The sequence below is a fragment of the Echinops telfairi genome, unplaced genomic scaffold (assembly GCF_000313985.2).
Source record: "Echinops telfairi isolate 266 unplaced genomic scaffold, ASM31398v2 ScPeMD7_31;HRSCAF=116, whole genome shotgun sequence".
In the NCBI taxonomy this organism is placed as follows: domain Eukaryota; kingdom Metazoa; phylum Chordata; class Mammalia; order Afrosoricida; family Tenrecidae; genus Echinops; species Echinops telfairi.
The window spans coordinates 23,535,696-23,550,440 of record NW_022103928.1 but is presented as its reverse complement, the minus strand read 5'-3'; the positions used below and the strand labels follow the sequence as shown (position 1 = coordinate 23,550,440).

At 48.4% G+C, this 14,745-nt stretch overlaps 1 protein-coding gene across 1 annotated transcript in view; it reads left to right on the top strand.

Annotated features, from left to right (window-relative positions):
• The first annotated feature begins 3,381 nt into the window (after positions 1-3,381).
• Positions 3,382-14,745, top strand: part of ABHD6 (abhydrolase domain containing 6, acylglycerol lipase) — an 84,591-nt gene continuing 73,227 nt past the window's right edge. The window contains exon 1 of the mRNA XM_045289838.1: positions 3,382-3,456. The gene's annotated coding sequence lies outside the window, so the exon portion shown is untranslated. The remainder of the gene's footprint in view (positions 3,457-14,745) is intronic.

The window sequence follows — 14,745 nt, the reverse complement described above, 5'->3', positions numbered from 1 at the left end:
CTGGAGGAGGGAATGGGGCCATTGCCTATGTTCTAAACACCTAGTTTGTGAAAACTATGGATGATACCATCAGCCTAAAATCCATTTGCAAGGTACCTATGTGGATTAAGTCCATGGTGAATCCCCAATGCACGGTAAGCTAGGAACATGCCAGACAAGAAGCATCGTAACATGGATTTCAGTCGTTGTCCTTAGGCTGGAATGCCACATCTGTCATTTGATCTCCCTCTGGACCCGATGTGAAGTCATTCTACATTTTAAATATCCTCTACTTTCTCTTAGATTGAGGCCTTTACTTGCTTTATATAGTCAATGCTTATTCCTTGTTTTATGTGTTTATCTGTATAAAGAAACAGGGATGGCTGGATTTATGAAGGCAGTAGCCAGGTTAGTGATTATCTTGGGGCATGGCAGGGGGAAATGAGGGATCAACATCAATGCATGGGTTCAAAAAGGAAGCGAACTTTCCAAAGTTGATGGCGAAGACGGTTGCACAACTCCTCTTGATACGATTCAACTATTGTATGATATGTTAAATATAGCTCCATAAAAAATTTTAAAACAGCCACTGAGACCCTCTGGAGCACACTTCTACACTGTCACACTTGGGGTCCCTGAGTTCTTGTTGACAGACAGCAGCGGGTTAAAGACACGGTGGATCCAGGCTGAACACTCCTCCTGGATCTGGCTATGAGCTAGCTTTAGGAGGGCGCTTCCTGGTGCACGCGCCTTCAAACACTAGCTTTTAAGATGCTCTTCAAAGGATAATTAAGACAATTTTGTCTCTCTCCTCAGTGGAGATTTACATGCCCCAACCCAAACCAAACTCACTGCCATCGAGTTGATGGTGACTCATAGAAACCCTATAGAACAGGGCAGAATTGCCCTTGTGAATTCCCTCAGCTGTCACTGTTTATGAGAGTAGAAAGCCTCATCTTTCTTCTGAGGAGCAGCTGGTGGTTTTGAACTCTGGACCTTGAGGATCGCAGCTCAATTCATAACCACTACGCCACCAGGGTTCCTTTTCTATGCACATGAGCATAATAAATACTCTGAAAAGTCCTCAATCAAGGAAGGCTGCTTACCTGTGTTGAACTTATTACCCACGGAGCCTTTTACTTCATAGAATTTATCCTATCATCTGAGCAATGGAGCCCCGGTGTCCTAGTGGGTGACTCATTAGCATAACCTAGCGTGGGAGTGCTGTCCTTGATCACAAGCAGATCCCCAGCCCCCGATACACACTCGAGCTCTTGTCCTTGTCATCACGTCCGTCTCTGCCCGGGAGTCCCATGAATGTTATGTGAAGTCAATTCTAACCCATGGTCAGCCTGTGTGCGTCGGGAGAGCGGAGCTCCATGGAGTTTTCCATGGCTGCTTTTCCAGGGTACCCCTAGGTGGACTTGAATCTACAACCTTTCAGGGTGTTGGCCACCACTCAGGGATTTCGCCCCCACTGCCACCTCACCCCCCACCAGATGCAGCAGCCCCAACCCATCACCACACCTACCCGCCCCGCTCCCCACTTCCCCGGAAGATAGGCCTCAATGGGGATCATTACAAGGGGCAGGGAACACTCAGGAAAGAGGCAGGATGGGGATTCAGAGGGAGTGAAAGTATCACAGGCTGAGTCAGCCAGCAGCAGCAGCATTCAGAAAGAAGGCGGGTGGGGAACTCCCCGCTACAGCTTCACGACCCAAGCAGGTGTTCCCAATGACTGATGCCGCCTACTAAGGACTGAGCCTGTCAAATCGCCTGGGCCATCATCTTTCACAATGGGCATGGGGTTGGGCAAAGGAGGGTGCATCGTGTGAGACTGCAGAATGGTGACACACCTGCCTGCCCATGCGAGCTGCCCCGTCACACGGCATCGCCCACACAGGACTGGGCTGGGACCCCAAACAAGTCACTTTCTGATGGCAATGCTGGGTTCAGTTAAGAGCATGCTCCCTAATGTGTGCTAATGCATAGGTCATTATATAGGTCATTTCCTACCCAGCCCTGCCTACCCATGTGGCTCTGCCCCCTCCCACCGCTGCCCCTGCCTCCCCACACACAGCCTGGCTCTCCCGGGTCACTTCGGGACGTCTATACAGCTGTCCCCTCTACCTACAGCCCTCCTGCTCTCTTCCAGGCCTCAGCTTAAATGTCCCTCAGAGGGGTCCTGGGGTTCCTCCCCCATGGGGGTCTGCCCTCTGGCTCCCGACGGCAGCCCAGTTCATCTGCTTCACGGCCTGTGTCAGAACGATGACTGAGCTTGTTGTTTCCATCTGCCCTCTGGACAGACTCAGTGTGTGGCCCACTGCCCGAGTGAGGCCTTGCCCTTCCCAGATGCTCAGTAAAGAATTCCTGCGTGCTCTCCCGGGCTCCCTCGCTCAGGCTCCACACTGCTGCGGAAGGTGCTGAGCCTGGGGGAAGTGGCTTCCCTGGATAACCACGGACATCTCTGCCATTGAGACCCAAGTAAACCCCATAGTGGCCGCTTCTACTAAGCACCCTGACCTCTACTGTTTGTGGAGCAAGCCAAACCAAACCAAACTCGCCGCCATCCAATCAATGCTGACTCGTAGCGACTCCTTGAGGGTTTCCAAGACGACAACTGTTTATGGGAGTAGAAAGCCCACTCTTTCTCCCGAGGAGCTGCTGGTGGTTTAGAACTGCTGACCATGCTGATCGCAACCCAACGGGTAACCACTACACTACCAAGGCTCCAATACTTGTGGAGCACTAAGTGCTAATTCCTCCCTTGGGAGTGCTAACTGCCTAGCCTTGGAATATAGATTTCAGTGAGGTTTCTCAACCTCCCCACTATTACCATTTGGAGATGAATAATTCTTTGTGGTGGTTGGAGTGTGTGGGTGAGGTCTCTCCTGTGCGTTAGAGGTTATTTAGCAACATCCTTAGGTTCTTCAAAGAAGCCCCAGTGGTTGAGTGGCTAAGCATTGGGCTGCTAACCCCAAGGTCCCTGGTTTGAACCCGCCAGATGATTCTTTGGAGAGAGCTGAGGCTGTCTGCCCTCATGAAGATTTACAATCTGGGGGACTCTACAGAGCAGTTCTACCCTGTGCGATAGGGCCACCATGAGCTGGAACCAGCGCCTGGGCCGCCTCAGACAAGAGCAAAATCTCTGTGCCTGCTTCTTCACCCTGGGTGGGAGGCTAGCTCTGAGGGAGGATTGTTGTAAAGACTTAACAGGCTTGTAACTAAAGGACAGACAGAGCACAGGGTCTGGCCCTTCGAGGGACTTGGCCGATTCAGAGATGAGGAAATTAAGGCTTAGCGATGAAAAAGTCAGGCGTGAGTCATTAGCTGTGGGGTTTGGGTTCTCAGGATTAATCCCCTTTACCTGTAATTGACCGGTAATTCTCTTTACAGGAAAGCGAGGGCCAGCCCAGGGAACGCGACACCTCATCTGACCAACTCCAATCCTGACTTCGTGATGGTGCAGCGAGTGGGGTAAGTTTGCCAGCGCAGGACAAGGATGAGTGTGAAGGCCTTACCTTGGGAGTAACATTTAAGGGGTATAATGCCCCCCGCCAAAAATAACCAAACCTCTTTGTGATCAAACGACAGGACATTTTGATGTAATATTCAAAATTAGTGTGAAAAACCCAAGATGAACAAGCTATGGACATTTGCAGAAAAGACAGGATCTGACTCTGCTTGCCTGCATCCACTCACTCTCAGCACTCTAATCCCAGCCTGGGGATCTGCTGAGCTGTGAACCCTGGAGGGGCACCGCGGGCCTGCAGCCGTGCTCCAGGGCTGACAGGCAGAAAACAGCACCTTCTGCTGGCCAGGACTGAGCACTGCTCCTCTCTTGGAGAACCAGGTCTGTCCTGGGCCCGCAACGTGCTTCATCTCACACTTTCCTGTTGTGCTGTCTAGGTTAACTGTTGCAGGTAGGTCAATGGATGCTATTTCAGGCCTCTCGTCCCCACCCTTCCCACTGGCTGGGGACAACGCTGGGCACATGTGTGGGGACCAGGTTTCTATGGCAGATTGGAAAGCTGCCTGTTAATAGGAAGTTAGCATTTTAGGCTGACCCTGGAAAGAAGGTGACGTACAGGAACCGGAGGGCTTCTCAGACTGCTGACTCTTGGCCTTGAGCAATTGTATGGAGTCGCTTCTTCTAAGGCAGGGGTTCTCAATCTGTGGGTCACGACCCCTGGGGGGGGTGTCTTAGGCGTAGGACCACAGGAAAACTCCTATTTCTGATGGTCTTAGGAACCAGGACACCGCTCCTCTCTCCATCTCCAGGAGGGTCGCCCACATGCAGATACACCCACATACGAGTACCCAGTGTGAAGACTGTTACCCATCAGCTTCAAGACAAAATGTCATTGATTTGTCATTAGAATTAAATATGTCACAATATATAATGACATGTTTTGTGATGAATCACTATGCTTTAATTATGTTCAATTGGTAACCATGAAAATACATCCCGCCTATCAGATATTTACATGACGGTTCATCACAGTAGCAAAATCACAGCAATGACGTAGCCACGAACATGATGTTATGGCTGGGGGTCCCCACCCCATGAGGAACTGTATGCCAGGGTTGCGGCATGAGGAAGGTGGAGCACCGCTGCTCTGAGGGCTCAGTAATTCTTAGCTTCATTTAAGGAAGCCCCAGTAGCAGTAGCATGGTGGGCTATGAAGGAACCCACAAGTGGCTCTTGGAGAGAAAGGGGAGGCTGCTCCCGTAAAGATCGACGGTCTCGGGAACCCACAGGGGAACTTCTCCGCTGTGAGTCAGAATTGAGCTGATGGCCATGAGTTTGGTTTGGCTTTGGTCTCCTGTCTTTGAAGCGGTTGCGGGCAGTGATGGTGCAGACCTCCCCTCAAGTTGGGCTCGGTGGAGGTTTCCCGTGCATTGAACTGCAGGTAGTTAGTGCCCTGGGGACAGGCAGTCCTGCCCCCCACCACCCACCCCAGGTGTGTTGCCTCACAGAATCTCTCCAGCCAGCGCCTCCTGGTCTTCACCTAGTGGCTGCGTGACCCCAGAGGCAGGAAGCCGGCCATGATTGAAAAGCTCTTTCGTAACAGTAGCTAACGTGAAGACGGCATGCTTGCTGCTGGCCAGGCCCCTTGTCTCTGCATCTGTTGGCTTGAGGGGGTGTTTGTCCACTCGGAACAAGGTTGTGTGGGGGTGTTTATGTCAGAGCCCAGTGGCAATAATAAAACAGTAGCATTAGGCTATACGTACTGTACTGAGTCCCCTGTCATGCATTTTCTTTATACTCATGTGTTAGTCTGGGTACATTAGAGAAACAAATCCACAGAAACTCATGTGTATAAGGGAGAGTTTTATATAAAAGGTAGTGCACATCAAGAAAACAGCCCAAGCCAGTGCTGCCCAAGCCCACAAGTCCAACATTAGCCCATATGTCCAACACAGATCCACAAAGTCCTCCTCCATCTCACAAAACACACGCAATGATGCCAACTGCAGGAGGAAAGCTGAATCAGTGAACCTGTCAGCATCTCAGTGCTGACAGGGATCTCCACACGGCTGCTCCAGCACCCAGGGATGCATTGGGGTAGGTCCATGTGGCTTTTCCTCAGGGATGTCTTGCAGGAAGTAAGCCTTGCCTGCTGAAGCAGGGAACTGGCTAAGGCAGCTGCACCCTAGTCTGACCATCACAAAGCAAGAGACCTGAGAACTAGAAAGGCGAGGCTCACCCACATGTGTTTATTGGCCAGGTTGGTACAATAAACATTAACTATCTCAACTCAATAGGGTCTATAATCCTCACAACTACCCTAATATTATCCTCATTTTAGGGATGAGGAAAGTGGGACTCACTTGCCCCAAGTCTCAGAACTAGCAAAGTAGCCCAACCGGCCCAGTGGATGCCACAGCAGGAGCCCCAGCCTGGAGCTGACATTTCATCTCGGGCAGAGCCCCAAATGGATCCAGCTCAGGACATAGCCAGTTCACGTTCCCTGCTAGCAGACCCATCTGCCGTGGACACCCAACAAACAAGATACCTTCTCCTATGTTCTGAAACGACGCCCCCTGCTGGTCCCCTCTCTGAGAACCAGGAGAACTTTCAGCGATTGCCCTGGCCCAGGCTGTGTGTAGGGGCCTCCCTGGAGGTGGGTGGTGTTCTCTAAGGACAGATAATCAATCCTTCACCAAGCCGTGACTTCTGAATGAATGATTCTCAAGACAGGAATCTCATTTCCAGGGTGGTGGGTGGTGGGGGGCCTCCAGAGGCAGGGCCTTCTCCTCAGTCATCCCAGACCTTGATTTAAATCAAGCCAGTGTGGCGCGGACCTGATGGCAGTGAGTTTTTGTTTGTTTGTTTTGTTTTTAGCCTCGCTCTTCACGCATGACCTTAAGAAATCAACTGATTTATGTGGTTGCCATAGAGATTGCTTGAAACAAGCAGCTCCCGGCGGGCTGCACTGTAATGTATTTGGTGTTTTGGGGGCTCGTTATTGACTCAGCCCGCTTCTAAACGCTGAGGGTAGTGAGCAGGGGTGCCTATGAAACGTGTTGCCCCCGAGGGCTGACACAGTTGATTGGCTCACATTTGGTGTCAGTGAAGCTTCTGTGCCTCTGAGCCATCATCCTGCATCCTGCATCCACCGAGCACAGAGCTCTCACAGTTTTAGGTTGTGTATAAGCCTCAGCCTCAAACAACCATCTTGTCTGGACTGTTACCACATCTCTGTTAGGAGGCAGTGTTGGGGAGTGTGTTAGTTACACAATGTCATGTCAACATGATAAAAGAATGAAGGGGTGGAGTCTAGCCTGTCAATCAGATCGCCACCTGATTGATCCCTCCATATAGGCGAGTCCTGCTCATGGGGATTCTGGGAACTCTCTCTCTCTCTGTGCTTGACCTTCCTGTTGACAAGCCACATGGAGCCACACTGATAGCAACCAGAGCCCTGGAGCTGGAGGAGCCATGAGGAGACCCACACCAGTGCTGAGATGCTTCTACTGCCACTGGATTCACAAGACTTCCCATCCACCAGCCTGTGATCTTCCTGCATTTGGCATTGTTCCATGTGCTGTGTGAGTCTAAAGAGGAATTCATGAACTAGGATCAAACACATGGGCTAATATCAGACTTATGAACTTGATCTGGACTGGGGTGTTTTCTCAATATGCAATTTCTCTGTGATATAAAGCTCTCTCTTAAGCACGTGTGTCAATGAATTTGTTTCTGTAGTCAACCCGGACTAACACAGGGAGTGAGGCCAGCCATCCATCCCACACACGGAAGCTTAAGTACTAAAAACAGGGAACATCCCAGGCACACCAGGATGAGTTGATGACCCCAATGTTAGGGTCAAGGGCATCTGGAAGGCAATGGGGCGATGAGAAACTCATCGCCATAGAGTTGATCGATCGCTATAGAACAGAGTAGAACAGCTGCAATCTTCACAGAAGCAGGAGGCAATGTATTGCTCCCACGGGGTGACTGGTGGGTTCGAACCACCCACATTTTAGATTGTAGTTGAGCACTTAACCATCGCTCCACCAGGCCTCATTGGGGAGATGAGGGAAGAATAACTTCATAATTGCTAACACTTAGGTTGTGCTGAAGGATTTCATACTGAGAACAAACCTAAGAGATTAAAGCTGTTGTCCTCCCTATTTCGTAGATGTAAACCCCGGAATGCAGAGAGTAAACAGCTGGTTAGAGTGTTCATTTGGTAAACAGCAGAGGCAGGCCTGCCTGACGGCAAACCCCAACCACTAATCCATACCGCCTGAACTCTGCTGTGTAATGTGGTGCCCTACAGTCCCGACATTTTACTGGGACTGAATTCTCAGAGATTGAAAGCCTGCTCCTCAGAGAGCAGGCGTCCTTGGAAGCTGTGTTTCCATGGAGACCCAATCGTCTCCAAGCAGGCTGTGTTCAGATGCAGCTACTAGTGTGGGGAGCCTCCTGCATGAAAACGGGGCGCATTTCTTAAGGAAGGGGATACTCAGCAGAAATTCCCTGGGAGTCTCCAAGTCATATTTCACCAGTTGAAAGTTCAGTGGAGCCTCCACGACAGCTTGCAAAACGTAAGTCTTGCCCAAAGTCCTAGTATGTGCTCATTGAGTGATACCGTGATTGACAACATGGATTTCAGAGATAGTCCCTTACTCAAACCAGTTGCTGGCTCCTTGACCTTGGGCAAGTTACTTGTTCAGTTTCCTCATTTGTTTGAGTCAGTGTTTCTCAACCTGTGGGTCGCAACCCCTTTGGGGGTCAAACGATCCTTTCATAGGGGTCGCCTGATTCATAACAGTAGCAAAATGACAGTGATGAAGTAGCAGCAAAAATAATTTTATGGTTGGGGGTCAGCACAACATGAGGAACTGTATTAGGAACTGTATTGGGAGTCGCGGCATTAGGAAGGTTGAGAACCGCTGTCCTAACCCATGCCTGCCTTCTCTCTCTCTCTCTCTCTGCTCTGTACCAATGTCCATTCCACTTCTGACCTTTTGGTCCATTCCCAGCCAATGTGTGCCATCGGCAAGAGGTGACCAAGGTTGATTCCTCCTGCCCTTTGCCCTTTTGAGTACCAGTACTCCTAGTCCCTGAAGGTCCAACCCAAGAGCCAGCCTGAAGGTGACCAGACGGTGATCCGTACATATAGATCTGTGACCCAGTTCCCCACACAACCTCGGCAGCTCAGAGAAGAGCCGAGATGGGAACCCATGAAGATGCATTATCTTTTAGAGAAATTGGACAGGTCAGGGAGCACCATGATTTGAATGGTATGATCAGAAAGTTTCAATAAGATGTTCATGTTTACACGGCTATGATGGGATGCTTAAAGGACCCAGGAGAGAAACCCCCTGGTTTCTCCCCACAGGGAGGGGAAGGTATCCATACACTGACTGAGTTGGGTGATGTAGATGCTAGAACGAAGTCTATGAGGCATCAGCAAGAAGCCTTAGAGAAACGTGTGGTTTCTTAGCAAGAAGAACCCTGCCGCACACACGCACACAAATGCACACACACGTGCACACTTACAGGTAATCTTCACCCATTTATTTCAAATGTGCATCGATGTCTTCACCATCACTTTTCCATGACTGGCCTTTGATTATTCAAAGACAGTTTCCCCCTCGGGCCTGAGAGAACCCCACAAATGCTCGGTGTGTGAAGAACGACGATACTAGTAGCTCACACTAGGCACACTTGTCCCTGCGCTGGATGAAGTGCTAGCCTGCAAACGCATCAATCAGCTCGCCTTTCTCAACAGTCCTCTGAGGTGGGCCCCATCACCCATTCTGCACTCCCATCCTTATTTCAGGGTGCAGGCATTGTGGTGGAGATAGTCAGAGAATCCAGCTCAGATGTGACTGAACTGGATGTTCGGAAGCCGGAGCCGACAGGTGTTCCAGTGACTTTGGGTTGTTGTTTCCTCGCTGCCAAGCGTTGTCTTCCACTGGCTCAGCAGCCCTGACTCCCAATTCAGCACCAGTCTTGCGGTTTTCCTTCCCTCGAGCTGTGAAGGGCCCTGATGGCGGCGTGGACGGCAATGCGAGCTGCAAACAGCAAGGGAGCAATTTGAAGTCTCCAGCTGCCCTGCGGTCCGGACTGACTCCATGACAGCTAGTCTGGGGTTGGTTTTCTAGCACCTTGAGTCGGCGTTTACACTGAAGGCTATATTCCTCCATCTTCATCAATAAGTGCTTCAAATCTTCTTGGTTTTCAGCAAGCCAGGTGTGTCGCCTGCATGCCTGCACGTCATTTCCTTAGGGGTAGTTTCCATGTGACTCGAAAGAGGTGGGAAATGATTTCTGAGGACATAAAAAGCACTAAACTTAAAGGATAATTTGACTGAATTAAAGTTAACATCCGTTTATCCCATACCCTGGAAGAACATAAGCTAGCTAAGACATAACTTGGGAGAAGGTATCGCAATCATTAAGATAAGGAGATAAGGAACAATGGGGAAATGTGTGAACAAGTATTTCAGTCATGAAAACATGAATGGCAAAAAAACTTGAAAACTTGAACAACTATGAAAAGTTGTTCAACTTCAACAGTCGAGTCATGGACGTGGAGATCGAGATCACAGTGAGATAACATTTGACACCCATTAGATTCATCGGATGATGGGGCCAAGTGTTGGTGAGAGTGATTCCAAGGTCCTAAAGAGGCCCTCCTCTATTGCTTTCTTAAAGTTTTAAGTTTTGCCTTAATATCACAATCTTTAGTCCACCTTGATTTGATACTGTATCTGTGCCCCTTGGGGGTTAGTTCGTTAGACAGCTGAAAAGAGGAAGACCCTCAACCAGGTGCACGGACACGGCGGCTGTAGCAACGGGCTCACACAGAACAGCTGTGAGCCTGGCGCAGGGCCAGGCCGGTTTTCTTCTGTTGGACATGGGGTCGCTACACAGGGTCGCGAGGAGTAGAAACTGACTTGGTGGTACCTAGCAACAAATTAAATTAGGGTCGGTCAATTGTCCTAGCACTTTGTGTTGGATTGGCTTTCTTTCCCCATGTTCTAAAATGCCACCTCTGGCAAAAGCCAAGTCTTCCTGTGTGGGGGGGACCATTTCTGTGATTTCTATTGTATTCCATTGCTGTTTGTAACTACCCGTGCATGTACACCACAGTACTTTATTGACTATACTTCCTCCCCCTCCCCCACTCCCTTTCTCTTTTTCATGGTTTGAGTGAAAGTTTACAGAGCAAATCAGTTCTCCATCCAGCAATTTAGACACACTTTGTTTCAGCACTGCCAAAGCCACTGCTATCAAGTTGATTCTGACTCATAGCAACCCCATAGGGCAGGGTAGAACTGTCTCGGGGTTTCCGAGACTGTAACTCTTTTGAGGAGTAGAAAGCCTCATCTTTCTCCTGCAGAACAGCTGGTGGTTTCAAACTGCTGACCTTACAGTTTGCAGTCCAATTTGTACCCCCTATGCGGCCAGGGATCTCTACTCCTATAAAGAATCACCGTGTTGGAAACCCACAGGGGCAGTTCTACCCTGTTCTACCCTAGCAGGGCTGCTAGACGTCAGAATTGGTTTGGTGGCAGGGAGTTGGGTTTTGTTTCACAACAGTTGCTGTCCCTTGAATGTCCCTCTTCCTCTTCCTCTTCCTCCCTGGGTTTCCATGTCCATTCATCCCTTTTCCCTGCTCCTTCCTGCCCTATGAACTTTGTATTGAGCAAATGCTGCCCTCTTGGTCTTGTCTGGGTAATTGTTCAGAGACATAGGCTCCTCACCAGTGCTGTGGTCCACTTTCTGCCTCCCTGTGGTTTGGCTGCAAGGTGATCCATGGGAGCGGGGCTCGGTCCCGGCCTTGAGGTGTGTCTACTGGCCATAGGCTCAGGGGTCCCACCAGCCTCTATCAGAACAGTAAGTCAGGTCTCTTTTATGATTTGGGGTTTTGTTTTCTCTCTGCGTCCATAGCCTTCCATTGTGATCGCTTTCAGAATGGTCGGAGTGGGAGTGGGGCTCCATCCAGTTCTTCTTATGTCAGAGTGTGGAGGCGACGATGTGAGTGATCCACTGCCTAATTGTTTCCCCGAGGCTCTGATGTTCTTCCTCCAGACAGGGAGAGACCAATCGGTGCATCTTAGACAGCCACTGACTAGCTTTTAAGACCCGAACTGCTGCTCTCGCAAGTACAATGTAGAACATCAGGTTTGTGAGCAATGTTATGTCAGTTGACTTGGCTGCCCCCCTCAGACTAGAGTCCTAAATCTTTAAAAGCCCAAGTGACTCATTCCCTTAAGATATTTGGTTACGGAAAAAAAAAAAAAAAGATATTTGGTTACGGCTAAGACGTTTTCACAACTCTGTCCCATATATGCTCTGCTATCTACATGGATATATTGATAGCATACACAAATATGCATGTGTAGACATCGCCTCTGCCAAACCCACGCATGTGGGTGGGTGTGGTCCTGTTTGCCTGCCCATACCTGTTCCGCTTGTATGTCCACCTGTGTATCCACTCATAAATGATGGTTAGTGATGACTGACATTGCAGGACTGGGTGCATCTCAGTGTTTACCTTTGCTCGCTGTAACTCTTGTGCACTGCTCAATTCTCCTTTTGCTTTAGTCATGTTGTGCTCATCTCCTTCTTATTGTATCGTGCATTTCCCTCCAACCCAAACTAATATACAAATATATATATATCTATTTTCTAGTCAGTTCTTTTCCCTCCCCTCCTACTTGATCCTGGTAACACTCAAAGAATGTTTCTTTCAACAAAAAATCATATCATTGTCAATGAGGGGGAGTGCGGAGTGGAGACCCAAAGCCCTTCTGTAGGCAATGGACATCCCCTTACAGAAGGGTCACAGGGAGGAGACGAGCCAGTCAGGGCACACTGTAGCAATGACGAAATATAAAACTTTCCTCTAGTTCTTTAATGCTTCCGCCCCCCTCCCCAGTATCATGATCCCAATTCTACCTTGCAAGTCTGGCTAGACCAGAGGATGTACACTGGTACAGATAGGAACTGGAAACACAGGGAATCCAGCACAGATAAACCCCTCAGGACCAGTGGTGAGAGTGGCAATACCGGGAGGGTGGAGGGAAGGTGGGGTAGAAAGGGGGAACCGATCACAAGAATCTACATATAACCCCCTCCCGGGGGGACGGACAACAGAAAAGTGGGTGAAGGGAGATGTCAGATAGTGTTAAGACATGACAAAATAATAATAATTTATAAATTATCAAGAATTCATGAGGGAGGGGGAAAATGAGGAGCTGATACCAAGGGCTCAAGTAGAAAGAACATGTTTTGAGAATGATGATGGCAACAAATGTACAAATGTGCTTGACACAATGGATGGATGGATGGATTGTGATAAGAGTTGTATGAGCCCCAATAAAATGATTTTTTTAAAAAAAGATTGTTTCTTTCAGGGTATAAACCTTTTCTTGGCTTTTGAAAAAAGCAGTCACTTAATTCTCCAAGTTTATCCACTGTATAAGGTGTTTGGCGGCTTCATCCTCATCCCGTCGCACAGCATCCCACTGTGCGGCTCACGCCGTGGCTTGTTATCCAGCCCTGTGCTGATGGTACTTAGGTTGTTTTCATCTCTTTGCTATTTTGAACCGTGGTGTGATGCACATGGAGATGCATAGAAGGAGACAACTTCACTATCATTTGGGTTTCCTTGTGGCTGTTAAGAAATCTGCTGCAAGTCTAATTCCTTCTTTTGTGAATAATGCATTGCTTTTTATCTCGGGCTGCTTTTAAGGTCTTTTCTTTGTTTTGGGTATTCTGTAGCTTCACTAGGTAGGGACGTTAACTACGGTTCCTAAAGGTCACCCTTCAGCACAGTAGTCATTTCCATCGTGCCACTCAGACTCCGCAGCCACAAGTAGCAAGGCTGGATGCATTTCTCCTCCCCTTCCCACAGAGACACAGTCTGGTACGCACACAGCAGCGACCTAGCCGTGAGTTTCCCACAACGTGTCTGTCAGGTTGCCATACCGTGGTGCTTGGTGGGATGCTGGATGTTACGTCACTGGTGTTTTAAGTACCAGCAGGTTCACCCAAGGTGAACAGATTTCAGCGGAGCTTCCAGACTAAGAATAATCTGTGAAGAAGGAATAGGCTGTCTACTTCTGAGAGATTAGCCGCTGGTAACCTTAGGGAGGGCCTCAGTACACCATGATAGAGAGTGCCGGAAGACGAGCTCCTCGGGCAGAATACAACTGGGGAAGGCCTGCCTCTCCAGAGCAGAGTGGACCACAATGGTGTGGGTGGTAATAAAGCTCTCAGGACCTCATTGCCAGTGAGGCATGACTCAAAATGAGAAGAAACAGCTGCAAACATGTATTAATAATTAGAACACGGAATAGATGATAAGTGTAAATCTAGGAAGATTGGAAGTCAACAAAAGTGAAATGAAATGCATAAAGATTACTATGCTAGGCATGAGAGAGTCAAAATGGACTGGTGTTGGTCATTTGAGCCAGTGATATGGTTTAATTTACTATGCCAGGGATGATTGATTCAAGAAGAATGGTGCTGCATTCATCTTCAAAAAGGAACATTCAAGATCTTTCGAGCACAATCCTGTCTGTGATAGGAATATAATATTTATATTCATGCAAGGAAAACCAGTTAGCACAACCTTTATTCAAATTTACACACTAGCCATTAATGCTGGTGATGGAAAAAGTGAATAATCACACCAAATTTTTCGACTGAAAATGATCAAACGTGCAATCAAATAGCAGGGATAATTACTGGCAATGGAATTCAAAATTTGGAAACAAAGAGGAAGGAACAGTAGTGGAAAATAGGGCCTTGATGACAGACACAGAGGGGATTTGCATGATAGAATTTGGCAGACTGCCAACTTCTTCATTGCAAAACCTTTTTATCAACAACATACATGGCTACTGTAGACATAGACTTTTGCCAGATCAAATCAAATTGACTACATCTCTGGGAAGAAATAATGGAAAAGCTCAATATTAGTATCCAGAAGGCCAGGGACTGACTGTGGGACAGACCAGCAATTGCTTATATGTAAGTTCAAGTTGATATTAAAGATAATTAAACAGGTCCACAAAAGCCAAAATATAACCCTGAGTATATCCTACCTGAATTTCTAGAACATCGCAAGAACAGATTTGCTACATTGAACACTAATGCCAGAAGACCTGATGGGCTGTGGGAGGACATCAAGAACTTCATTCATGAAAAAGACAGGAAAGAAAGAAAAGATCCAAGTGGACATCAGAAGAACTCTGAACTTTGCTCTTGGACATGGAGCAGTTAAAGCAAATG